This window comes from Pongo abelii, chromosome X, assembly GCF_028885655.2.
Source record: "Pongo abelii isolate AG06213 chromosome X, NHGRI_mPonAbe1-v2.0_pri, whole genome shotgun sequence".
NCBI lineage: Eukaryota > Metazoa > Chordata > Mammalia > Primates > Hominidae > Pongo > Pongo abelii.
In genome coordinates this window covers 136,629,208-136,641,472 of record NC_072008.2, presented here as the reverse complement: position 1 = coordinate 136,641,472, position 12,265 = coordinate 136,629,208, and positions in this window count along the sequence as shown.

Here is a 12,265-nt window from a genome sequence, read left to right as displayed (position 1 = left end):
ACCATGGCACACGTTCACCTATGTAACAAACCTGCACATCCTGCACATGTACCCCGGAACTTAAAAAATAAAAGAAAAAAATCAAACTCCTTACCATGATATTAATACATTAAAAAAAATTTTTAAAGCAACAGCTGCCACACCTAAACACCTTACTTTCCTTCACTTAATCAACTTACATTGCAGATTGTCTGTTTCTGTTACTCCTGCCAGTTTAGTATAGGTATACTCCTCCCAGTTTGCTTGAATATACTAGTTGTTATGGTTAATTTTGTGTGGCAACTTGGCTAGGCTATAGTGCCCAGTTACTTGGTCAAACACCAGTCTAGATATTGTTGTGAAGGTATATTTTAAATGTGATTAACATTTAAGCCAGTAGACTTTGAGTAAAACAGATTACCCATTATAATGTGGGTAGACCTCATCTGATCAGCTGAAGGCCTTAAGAGAAAAGACTGAAGTCCCCTGAGGAGGGAATTCTGCTTCGAGACTGCTTTTGGACTCAAAACTGCAACATCCAACTCCTGCCAGAACTTCCAGCCTGCCGGCCTGCCCTACAAATCTCCAGCTTGCCAGCCCCCATAATTGCAAGAGCCAATTCCTTAAAATAAATAGATCTCTCTCATATATATCTATATATAGATAAGCGTAGATATATAGATATGAATATACATTATATTACACAATCAAATTGTGGCACATACCATCTCTCATAAACCTTTTCATCCATCATAGAAATCTATTAATGAAGCTGCTTTTTCCTACAAAGTCTCAGTGCTATTTATAGTTCTGTTGTTCCTCCCGAATTTTGAAATATTGCTGTTTTGTTATGTTTATGAGATACAGTAGTTAGCGTTTCTTCAATATAATAATGAATGGAAGGTTTCTTTTGTTTTACAAATGATTTTTTTTTATCTCCTTCCCTAGTCCTGTGACATCTCTAATTCTGACTTTATTATTACCAAGTTGCTTGTTAAATGTCTTCAATGCAAATGAAAGTTATTTTTCATAGAAAATGAAAGACACATCTGCATTCAAGTTATATAGAGTTTTTTTTTTTTAATTTTGGCCCAAAAATGTATGCTTTTCATATAAGGCAGAATAAACTGTATTATTTGAAAAGATAGCATAAATGTATGAGAACTTTTAACTCGCCCAGTAGAACTGTGTGAGCCCTTGGGATTCTCAGCTGTCTTAGATGGTACATCATGTAGATATGGCTTCATTTTCTACCACAATTGCTACCATCTGCTGAGCACCTATTAGGTAGTCATGATGTCCAAAGTCTCTGTCTGTGTGTCTTCAGGCGAGTTGCATGGACACAACGAGAGCTTCAATTTCCTTATAGGCAAACTTAAGAAGAAATAGTACCTACCTCACAGAATGGTAGGAAAGAGTGAACACGATAGTATCTGCAAATTGCTCAACCAGTGCTTGGCCCATAGTGAGTTCTCAATAAGAGGTATGATTGTGATTCAACCAAAGTTCATGACCTAACTCACATTTTAAAAAATGTTTTTGTGGGCCGGGAGCAGTGGTTCACGCCTGTGATCCCAGCGCTTTGGGAGGCCAAGGCAGGCAGATCACTTGAGGTCAGGAGTTCGAGACCAGCCTGGCCAACGTGGTGAGACACCCCCCCCCCCCCCCCCACCTCCCACCACCACCGTCTCTACTAAAAATACAAAAATTAGCCAGGCGTGGTGGCAGGCACCTGTAATCCAAGCTACTTGGGAGGCTGAGGCCAGAGAATAGCTTGAGGCAGAGGTTGCAGTAAGCCAAGATCGCTCCACTACACTCCAATCTGGGCAACAGAGTGAGTGAGAGTCTGTCTGCAAAAAAAAAGTTTTTGTGTTCATACATAGAATTGTGGGACCACATCATGTTGCTGGACTTCAAGAGATGAAATTCAGCTGTTTATACATATTCCAAACATTTACTCTGTCCCAAACACTATCAGGCACAATGGGACACAAAAGGAGTATGGCTGTCTCCTGCCTTCAAAAAGCTAGAAGGGTAGCTGCGACACACTGAACTTAAGTCTTTCACCCTTTAGCCAAAGCCATAAAAGCTAATTGTGAAAATATTCAGTGCTGACTACCCATGAACTGTGTGGATAAGTTGTTAATGACCTCGTGCTCTTGACACCTGAGCTATTACTATCTATGCCCCCACCCTACCTCCAGAGTATAAGTTGCATGAGAGTACGGTTCTCGTTTGTCTTGTTTACTGCCATATCCCCAGAACCTGGTACACTGTAGGTGTTTAGTAAAGGTTTGTTACATTAGTATTTGTGTAGCATTTTAAACTACATTCAGGCCGGGCGCAGTGGCTCATGCCTGTAATCCCAGCACTTTGGGAGGCCGAGGTGGGCAGATCTCCTGAGGACAAGAGTTCGAGACCAGCCTGGCCAACATGGTGAAACCCTGTCTCTACTAAAAAAATACAAAAAGTAGCCGGGCATGGTGGTGCACACCTGTAATCCTGGCTACACGGGAGGCTGAGGCAGGAGAATCGCTTGAACTTGGAAGGCGGAGGTTGCAGTGAGCCAAGATCATGCCACTGCACTCCAGCCTGGGTGACAGAGTGAGACTCTGTCTCAAAAAAAAAGTAAAAAATAAAAATAAACTACATTCATATGCACTAATAATAATAAAAGCTAACATTATTTAGTGATTCCTACTTACCAGGATATATACATCCGTGTGTATCTATACATATATATACACATGCATGTATATGTATATACACACATATATATATTTAATGTTTACTACAGTGTGAAAAGTAAATGTATTAGCCTCCATTTCAGCTGAGACTTGGAGATATGAAGTAACTTGCTTAATTTTTTTTTTGTTTGTTTGTTTTTGAGACGGAGTCTCGCTCTGTCACCCAGGCTGTAATGCAGTGGTGTGATCTCGGCTCACCGCAAGCTCTGCCTCCTGGGCTCACGCCATTCTCCAGCCTCAGTCTCCAGAGTAGCTGAGACTACAGGCACCCACCACCACGCCCAGCTGATTTTTTTTTTTTTTTTTTGTATTTTTAGTAGAGACAGGGTTTCACCATGTTAGCCAGGACGGTCTCGATCTCCTGACCTCATGATCCACCTACCTCGGCCTCCCAAAGTGCTGGGATTACAGGCGTGAGCCACCGTGCCCGGCCACTTGCTTACGTTTTTAAGAGGCAGAAATGAAATTTGAATCTTGGTCTCTCCAATCACAAGCTTAAAACTTTCCACTGCTCCAATATTTTATTTAATCTTCATATCAACCTAATTGGTAATATTATTACAAACCCCATATTGTTCATTCGTGTGCCATTATAGAGTGCCTGCTATGTGCAAGTCTTAGTCCTGGAAATTCAAAGGTGAACACAACATGTCCCCTTCCCCCAAGAGCTTATATTCTGGTAGGGGAGCCTGCTAAATGACACAGTCATAGTGCCCCAGGTCACTTTATAACACTGTCACTTCTCCGAGCTTTTTTTAAATCTGTAAAGTGAAAATCGTATATTTCCCTTGAAGCTTCATTTATGAGGTGCTGATCAATGTAAAGTGCCCAGTACTATGCCTGGTGAAGTAAGTGCTCAATAAATAGCTATAATCATTATCCAACCGATAGTCATATCAACAATGCTTTAATGACACCAGAGCTACCTTCATAGTAATGGGCCACACAATAACTTAAAAGAAGGAGACTTGCTGGCTCAGAGAAATTGAGGAGATTTTACTGAACAATGCTCCATTAGAGTTAGGTAGTGCTTGGCCAAAGCCAAACACAGTGAGGAAACTTCCTTCTACTGTCTTCTGATACAGTCTCTGTATCCTTCCAATTCTACCCACTCCCATTACAAGCTAGACCACATCCCATTAACAAGAAGGCCAAGGAAGTCCTATCTCCTCTACCATTTCCCAAGATTCATAACATCATCCCAGTTTTTCAGTTTGACAGTAAGCTTTGAAGTTCTAAGCTTGCTTAAGTTTTCTATCTGGGAGGACGACCTCAAAGGCAATTAATTATTGGGGCAACAGAAGGAAAGAAAAGAATCGATTATACAAACAGGTATGCACATTCAAGGCTATAGAGCCCTATGGAGATGACATCAGATCTTGGGTGGAGATGGTATACAAGACACATTAAAGAGTGTTCTACCCAACTGCATTCACTCCAAGTCTGTTTGAATATGAATAGTCCTCTGTGGCATCAGACCTCTGAAACCTTAACTTGTTACTATTCCTCAATAAATACCTTATATGGTGCTTTAAGCTGTTTTCAAAGCAACTCCATGCACAAGCATTATGTCATTTGATCTTCACAACACACTGTGAACTAGCAGGGGCAGATGACTTCCTCACCATTATTGCAGCTAAGGAAAACAAATCTCAAAAGATGAAGCGCTATACCCTAGGTCGCACAGCTAAGTGGATGATGGAGCTGGGATGAGAATGTAAGATTCCTGAGTTCTCCCTATCTCTACCCTACTTCAGCTCCAGCCTCTGCCTGTTATAGCTGAGGGAATATAAAGTAGGGGTTCTGAACATTTTTTGGTGCCATGAACCCCTTTGTAAGTCTGGTGAAGCACATGAACTCCTTATCAGAATAACATTTTTTAAATGAATAAAATAAAATACAAAGGAAACCAACTACAGATGCTCCTTGACTTACTATGTGGTTACATCCCAATAAAACTATCGTAAGTTGAAAATGTCATAAGTCAAAAATGCATTTAATACACCTAACCTGCCAAACATCATAGCTTAGCCTAGCCTACCTTAAACATGCTCAGAACACTTTAGCCTACATTTGGGCAAAAAATTAACACAAAGCCTATTTTATAATAAAGTGTCGAATATCTCATGTAATGTGTTGAATACCATACTGAAAAGTGAAAAATGGAATCTGTTTCTGTACTGAAACAGAAAAACAGCACCAAACAGAAACCTGTATGAGTACTCAAAATACAATTTTTACTGAACATACATTGCATTCACACCATTATAAAGTTGAAAAATGTAAGTCAAACCATTGTAAATTGGGGACCATCTGGATATTGAAATAGTACACTTTTCAAAATATTTTTAAAACATGTTTGTGATATAGTAACATATATGCTCCTTTAACACCTGAAATAGCAATATGAAACAGCAACAAGCCTAATAACCACTTCAGTTCCGAAGTAGTGATGAGCATAAACAGCTCAAGAAATCCACAATATCATGTGATATGATAATATCTGTGATGCTGATGAAAAAGGCACAGGTACTGCTAACATCTCTGTAGATTGTAGCCTACATTTATAAGGAAAGAAAATGCCAATTTTCAGTTAGAGGTTAGTAAAAGTACGAATTTAACTTTTCCATCCAAATTCACACACTCACTAAATTCTACCTGAAGTCTTTATGTAAAGAAGCACCAATAGCAGGAAGACTGATGAAAGGTAAAGTGAGAGTTCCCAAAGTGGGACCAGGAGTAGTTTCATTAAATGCATTAATATTTATAAATTACTTAGAATAATGCCCATCACATGGTAAGCTCTATAGAATCACTTATTAAATAAAATATATTTTAAACAATAAGATTTATAAATGATTGAGATACTAATTCTTTGCACATTTTGAAATTCTAAGTCAATGCATAAATGACAGGATATGCCTTCAAGTTTGCATTTCCATGTGAAGGAGTGAAGATGAGCTTCAATATGAGCAAGTATAAAGTACTGCATTTAGGAAAAAATGAGCCAAACACTACTCACAAGATGTTAGGCTCCAAACCATCAGTTCTAGCACAGGAAAGGGAACTGGGCGTTGTTGACGTCCCTGAAGACATCTGCCCAATGGGCGGTTGGTATCATAAAAAGGCAAGAAATTCCAAGCAGAGTTAAAAAAAGAAAGAAAGAAAGAAAGAAAACATAAGACATTATCTTATCCCCTTTTAAGAAAATAAGTTTTGTGCCTACACCAGTAAAACAGTTTGTTTCATGTGGCTGGGCCTCAAGATGTGAAATTCAATATTTCAATTCATATGTGGTTCAAGTGCTTAATCTGTCTTAAGACATTCTGCCAGACAATAGGGGATGTACAAATAAATCTGAGACATTATTCTTGAGGAGTATGAAGAGGAACTCAAAGAATCAAGGGTGTGGATGAGTTTTAATACACTAATGAAACATATTCTACCCATTTGAACCAGTTCAGGAGAGAAAAACCTGGAATGCTGAATTCAATGTTTTTCACTTAATACAACCTTCTCTCTGTCTTTCTCTCTCTCTCTCTCTCACATACACACACACACACACACACACACACACACAGACACACGCACACACAGCAGTGCATGCAGCACTTGGTAAAACTAGTATTACAATCACGCCTTGTTTATAGTATTTAATATAAGTGAGCCTACCAGATAGTTGAAACGTTCCCCTTCCAGTACCAATCTTTTAAAAATCATTTTAAATTTTAAAAAAATTGTAAACATTTCTGAGATACTTTACATCCTTTCCCATGTTGTTAAAAGGTTCCAGACCTGTCCTGACTTCTCCTCTGCGTTATGGATCCATGCTGCCACTGATAACTTTTGTTATTAGATTGCACAGTCACAGAGGTATTAAGCCTGAAGTTGAGGGTTCCATCTTCATCCTTCAAGCCAAGAAGCCATCGAGCTATTTTCCCTTTCTCCCTGGAAGTATATCTGTTTTCATATCCAATCTCTCCTCTTTCTTCTTCTTGTTTGCTTCTTGTCTATTATGCTTAGGAACCATATTATCAAGCTCCTAAAGAACTTGGAGTTAAGTAACAGACAATTAATTGAGTAAAAAATCAGAAGTTAAATCAGAAACTATCATTGATTGATGACTCAGTTTTACTGACAATTCTATAACCTTCATATTCGCTCCACTTCATACCACACCTAAAGACAAACCTTACCCTGGCATTCAGGGCCTTTTATGATTTTGCTCCAGACTTCATTCTAATTGTATTTTCCACTTCTACTACTCTTCAAATACACTACTTCAGCCAGACTGAACTCCCTGTGCCTCCCCATACAGCCACAAGTCTAAAACCTACCCTTCCTTCAAGGTCTAACTCAAATGCTGCCTTCTCCATTAAGCCCTCCTGGATTCCCCTCACTCCCTCTCCATCTCTGAATGACCTCTCCGTTTCTTCGAGCCCTCAGAACCCTTTATCTGTACCTTCATCATGTGACTTAACCACTGTCCACCTCATAGTATGCTCATGTACATGTCATCCTCTCTGCAAGGACCATATCTGATTCATTCATTCATGCATTTACTTAGCAAATATTTACGGAGCACCCACTACGTGCTAGACAACTATTCTAGGCATTGATGATACAACAGTAAGCAATCAGACAAAACTTCTTGTCCTTGAGCTTATGCTCTAGGGATGGGGTAGGGGGCTGTTTCCATCAGCTTGGGCAGCCATAACAAAATGCCATAGACTAGGTAGTTCAAACAACAGAAATTTATTTCTCAGTTCTGGAGGCTGAACAGTCCAAGATCAAATTGCTGACTGATTTGGTTTCCTGGTGAGGGCTCGCTTCCTGGTGTGCAGATAGCAAACCATCTTTTTACAGTCTTACATGGAAGAGAAAGAGAGAAGTTGGGGGAGAGAAAGAGAAATCTCTCTAATATCTCTTCTTATAAGAGCACTAATCCCATCATGAGGGCCCATCCTTATGACCTCATCTCCCCCTATTTACCTTTCAAAGGCCCCATCTCCAAATACCATCACTTTGGGGGTTAGGGCTTCAACATATAAATGGGAGGGGACACAATTCAATCCATAGCACAAGTAGACTAACAATAAACAAAGTAAATAAATTATATAATATATGAGAAGGTACTAAGTGCTAAGGAAAAAGATAAAAATGGGAAAGAGGATAGAGAATATTGGTGGGCCATGCTGAATTTTAAATAGGGTGATATTTGAACACCTGAGGAAACATCATTTGGGCAAAGATTTTTTAAAGATAAGAGAATGGATTACATATATATCTGGAAGGGAAGTGTTCTAGGCAGAGGGAAATGCAAATGCAAAGGTCTTGAAGCAGGAACTTACCTAATGTATTCAAAAACAACAAGGAGTACAGTACCCTTGGAGTATAGGGGGAAAACGGTAATATAGGAGAAGATGAATTCAGAAAGGTGACAGGAGCCCAGATCCAATAGGACCATATAGGCCACTGTAAGGACTCTAGGGTTTATTCTGCGTGAAAAGTGGAGCCATCGTAGGGTTTTGAGCAGAGAAGAGACATGATATATCTAGCATTTTCAAAGGATCACTCTGGATGCTGAGTGGAAAGTAAACTGTAAACGGTAAGGGAGGAAATAGGGAGACCCGTTGGAGGCCATTGCAATAATCTAGATGAGAAATAAAGGTGGCCAGGCGCAGTGGCTCACGCCTGTAATCCCAGCACTTCGGGAGGCCGAGGTGGGCGGATCACGGGGTCAGGAGATAGAGACCATCCTGGCTAACACGGTGAAACCCCGTCTCTACTAAAAAATCCAAAAAATTAGCCGGGCGTGGTGGTGGGCGCCTGTAGTCCCAGCTACTCGGGAGGCTGAGGCAGGAGAATGGCGTGAACCCCGGAGGCAGAGCTTGCAGTCAGCTGAGACTGCGCTACTGCACTCCAGCCTGGGCGACAGAGCGAAACTCCGTCTCAAAAAAAAAAAAAAAAGAAAGAAAAAAAAAGAAAAGAAAAGAAAAGAAATAAAGGTGACTTTGGACCACGGTGGTAGCATTGGAAGTTATGAGAAATGGTATGATTCTAGATGTATTTTGAACACGTGAATGAATTGAATACAGGCTGTAAGAGAAAGTGGAATGAAGAATGAAGCTTCTTGGCACAAACCAGTGGAACTTACCAAGATGGGGAAGACTACAGAAGGAGCAGATTTGAGAAGGAAGATCAGATTTGGAGATGTTAAGTTTGAGATGCTGAATCTCTTTCAGGTGGAAATGCCAAGTAGGCAGTTGAATAAAGGAATCTGAAGGTTAGAAAAGAGGTCCAAGTTACAAATATACAGTTGGAAATCATCAGCTTTCAGATAGTATTTAAAGTCGTGAAACTAAATGAGATTACCAAGGAGATGACCAAGGTCCAAGCACTGAGGCCAGGAGAACGCCAAGATTAAAAGGCCAGGGATATAAGAAAAACCAACAAGTGACACTGAAAAGGACCACGAGAGTGTAGCATCCTAGAAGCCAAGTGAGGAAGTGAACAAGGATGGAGTGAAGGTGTCAAATGCTGCTGAAAAGGCAATTAATGTAAGAAGTGAGAAATGACCTCTGGATTTAGCAATGTGGAGGTCACTTGTAAACTTGCAGTTTCAGTAGAGTGGTGGAGGGCACAAGCCTGACAAGTAGGTTTAGGAGAGTATAAAAGCAGAAGAATTGCAAGCTGAATATGCATAACCCTTTTAAAAAATTTGGTTGTACAGAGGAGCATAGAAATGGGGCTGAAACTGAAGGGGGAAATGGAGTCAAGAGAGCAGTTTTTAATATGGAAAATGACAATACCATTGCATGTTGTTAAGAATAATCAAGAAAATAGGGAGAATGATTGACAAATTTCAAAAAGGGAGAGCGTGAGCTAGGGAGAAGAAATGAAGAAAAGAAGAAAGGAAGGGCAAGTGAAAAGGAGAAGAAAGGAGGCAACAAAGGAGAAAGAGCCAGAGAGAATTAAACTTCTAAAGTTGGGCATACAAAAAGTAATTCCATCTATTAGGACCCTTTCTCTTGCCTAGGGATGGTGGTAGGGTCCTTGAACTGGCTTAGGCAAGGGTGATTTAGATAATTTCTACAAAGATTGGAGGTATAATGTGAAGAGAATGAAATCTAACTACAAGGGTACAAGTCCTGACTCTGTGACCTTGAGCAAGTTACTCAGCCTCTCTCTGCCTCAGTTTTTTCATGTGTTAAATGGAAATGATAACACTATCTTCCTCACAGGATTATTATGAGACTTAAATAAGTTATTTAAAGTGCTTGAAGCATGATGTAAACATGAAGTATCATCATTACTACTTTAGGGAATCAAAAGCCAGGAATCTCCCTGGGCCTCAGAAACAACTACATTGGTGCCACAGAATGAGCCAGGCCTCTGCACGTCTCTTGTCACTATTGCTATCTGAATTATGACTTCATTCTTTCTTCTTGCTGCCATCACCAACAACTCCAGAGCTTCACATTTTAACAAAGCCAACTACACACACAGAGAGAACTGAAGTATGCTCTGATCTCAAATACAGAAACTCTGAGGAAGGAACTCATTGACCAACTTGATTCAAGTGTCCAGACCAGGTAGCCATGGGGCTAGTGTCATGTAATAAAATGGATGCTCCTGGGAAAACTATGTAAGTGGACTAGGATGCAGAGCAGTGCCCAAGAGAAACCAAAGTGGCTGGGCAGGGGTAGGGGAGGAGAGGTAGAAAATTGAGAAGGAAAGTGCCAGTCAACTAGAACAATAATTGCCACACCCTCCTCTCTCCATATCCCTCCTCATGCCACCAAAAAAGAAAGGCGAGCACAGGGAAATTATAAGGATTCTCCATGGAGATTCTGCTAATAAGCAGAGGCTTCTGTCTCGTCCAGACCCTTGATAAAAATTGTAGCCCAGGCGTTAGAAACAATGACCCTTCTAATTATAGGGGGTCTCCATGAGGCCTGCATGCTGGTGTACTTGTTTTTTCTGGTCCCAGCCCTTGGTATGTCACAATCTGGGTATAAGACACCCACCACTTCCTCTGCCCAGAATATTTCAACAAGACTGCACACCTGAGGGCTGGTAGTGATCTCTAGACTAGTTGAGTCTGAAGGCTGATGAGTATTCTTTCCTCCTTTCCCAATCTCCCATCGTATGCAGTATCTGATGCTTGCTTAAGCCCCCAAATTCTAAAACCACAGTCTTGCTGCTATGGTCTGAATCCTTGTGTCCCCTTAAAAATGCATATGTTGAAACTCTAACCCCCAAGGTGATGGTATTATAAGGTGAGGCCTTTGGGAGATTAAATCATGAGATCAAAGCCCTCACGATTGGGATTAGTGCCTTATAAAAAAGAACACAAACAGCTAGTTAGCCTCATTTACCATGTAAGGACACAGCTAAAAGGTGCTATCTAGGAGGAACGGCCCAAGAGAGCTGACTTGCTCCCTCTTGATGTGAGGACAACAGCTAGAAGACACCATCTATGAACCAGAAATTGAGCCCCACCAGACACCAAATCTGCCAGCACCTTAATTTTGGACTTCCCAGCCTCCAGACCTGTGAGAAATAAATTTCTGTTGTTTATAAGATGCCCAGTCAGTAGTATTTCATTATAGCAGCACGAACAGACTAAGACACCTGCCAAAATGCCGGATAATTAGAATGCCAAGACGCAGCGTGGAGAAAAAGCAGCTGGAAGCCAGGGAGTCAAACAGAAGGCTATTAAAGTTTGCCAGGCATAAGATGATCAGGGCTTGGACCAGAGTAATGGAAACAGGACTAAGGAGGAAGAGAGAGATTTGAGAGACAGTCTACAAAAAAAAAAAAAGTAAATGGAAAAGGGGTCTCAGAATTATAACAGTTATATTTATCCAGTACAACTTAGTGTCCAAAAAGAAAAGGGTAAGAGAACATTTCAAAGACAAGAATGTGATTACCAATAGACAGTGCAGCAGAGCTGAAAGAAAGAAGAAATATTAGATAATATAAATTTAAACTGTTTGCCACTGTTTGCTGTGACATTATTCTCAGGTAAACAGGAGTGAAAATGTATAATTTTTTTTAAAACTACCAAGAATTGCAGGCCTAGCCTCCCACACTTGGTAATTTCTTCCATAACTTCTTCCATTGGTTATGAAAGAGTATTCATGAGGGTGGGGAGTATGGGGACTATACATCCATTATAAGAATAAATATAAAGTGTATTAGAGTTCTCCAGAGAAGCAGAACCAATAGGAGATGATACACATGTTTTAAAAATAAGGAATTTGTTCACATGATTATGGAGGTTGAGAAGTCTCATGATCTGCAGTTGATAAGATGGAGACCTAGGAAAGCCTGTGGTATAGTTCCAGTCCAAGTCTGAAGGCCTGAGAACCAAGAGAACCAGTGGTGTAAGTTCTAGTCTGAGGGAAAAGAAGACCAATATCCCATCTCAAGCAGTCAGGCAGAGACAGAGAGCTAATATAATGCATTCTCCTCCACCTTTTTGTTCCATTCAGGCCCTCAATGGATTGAATGATGCTCGCTCACACTGGGGA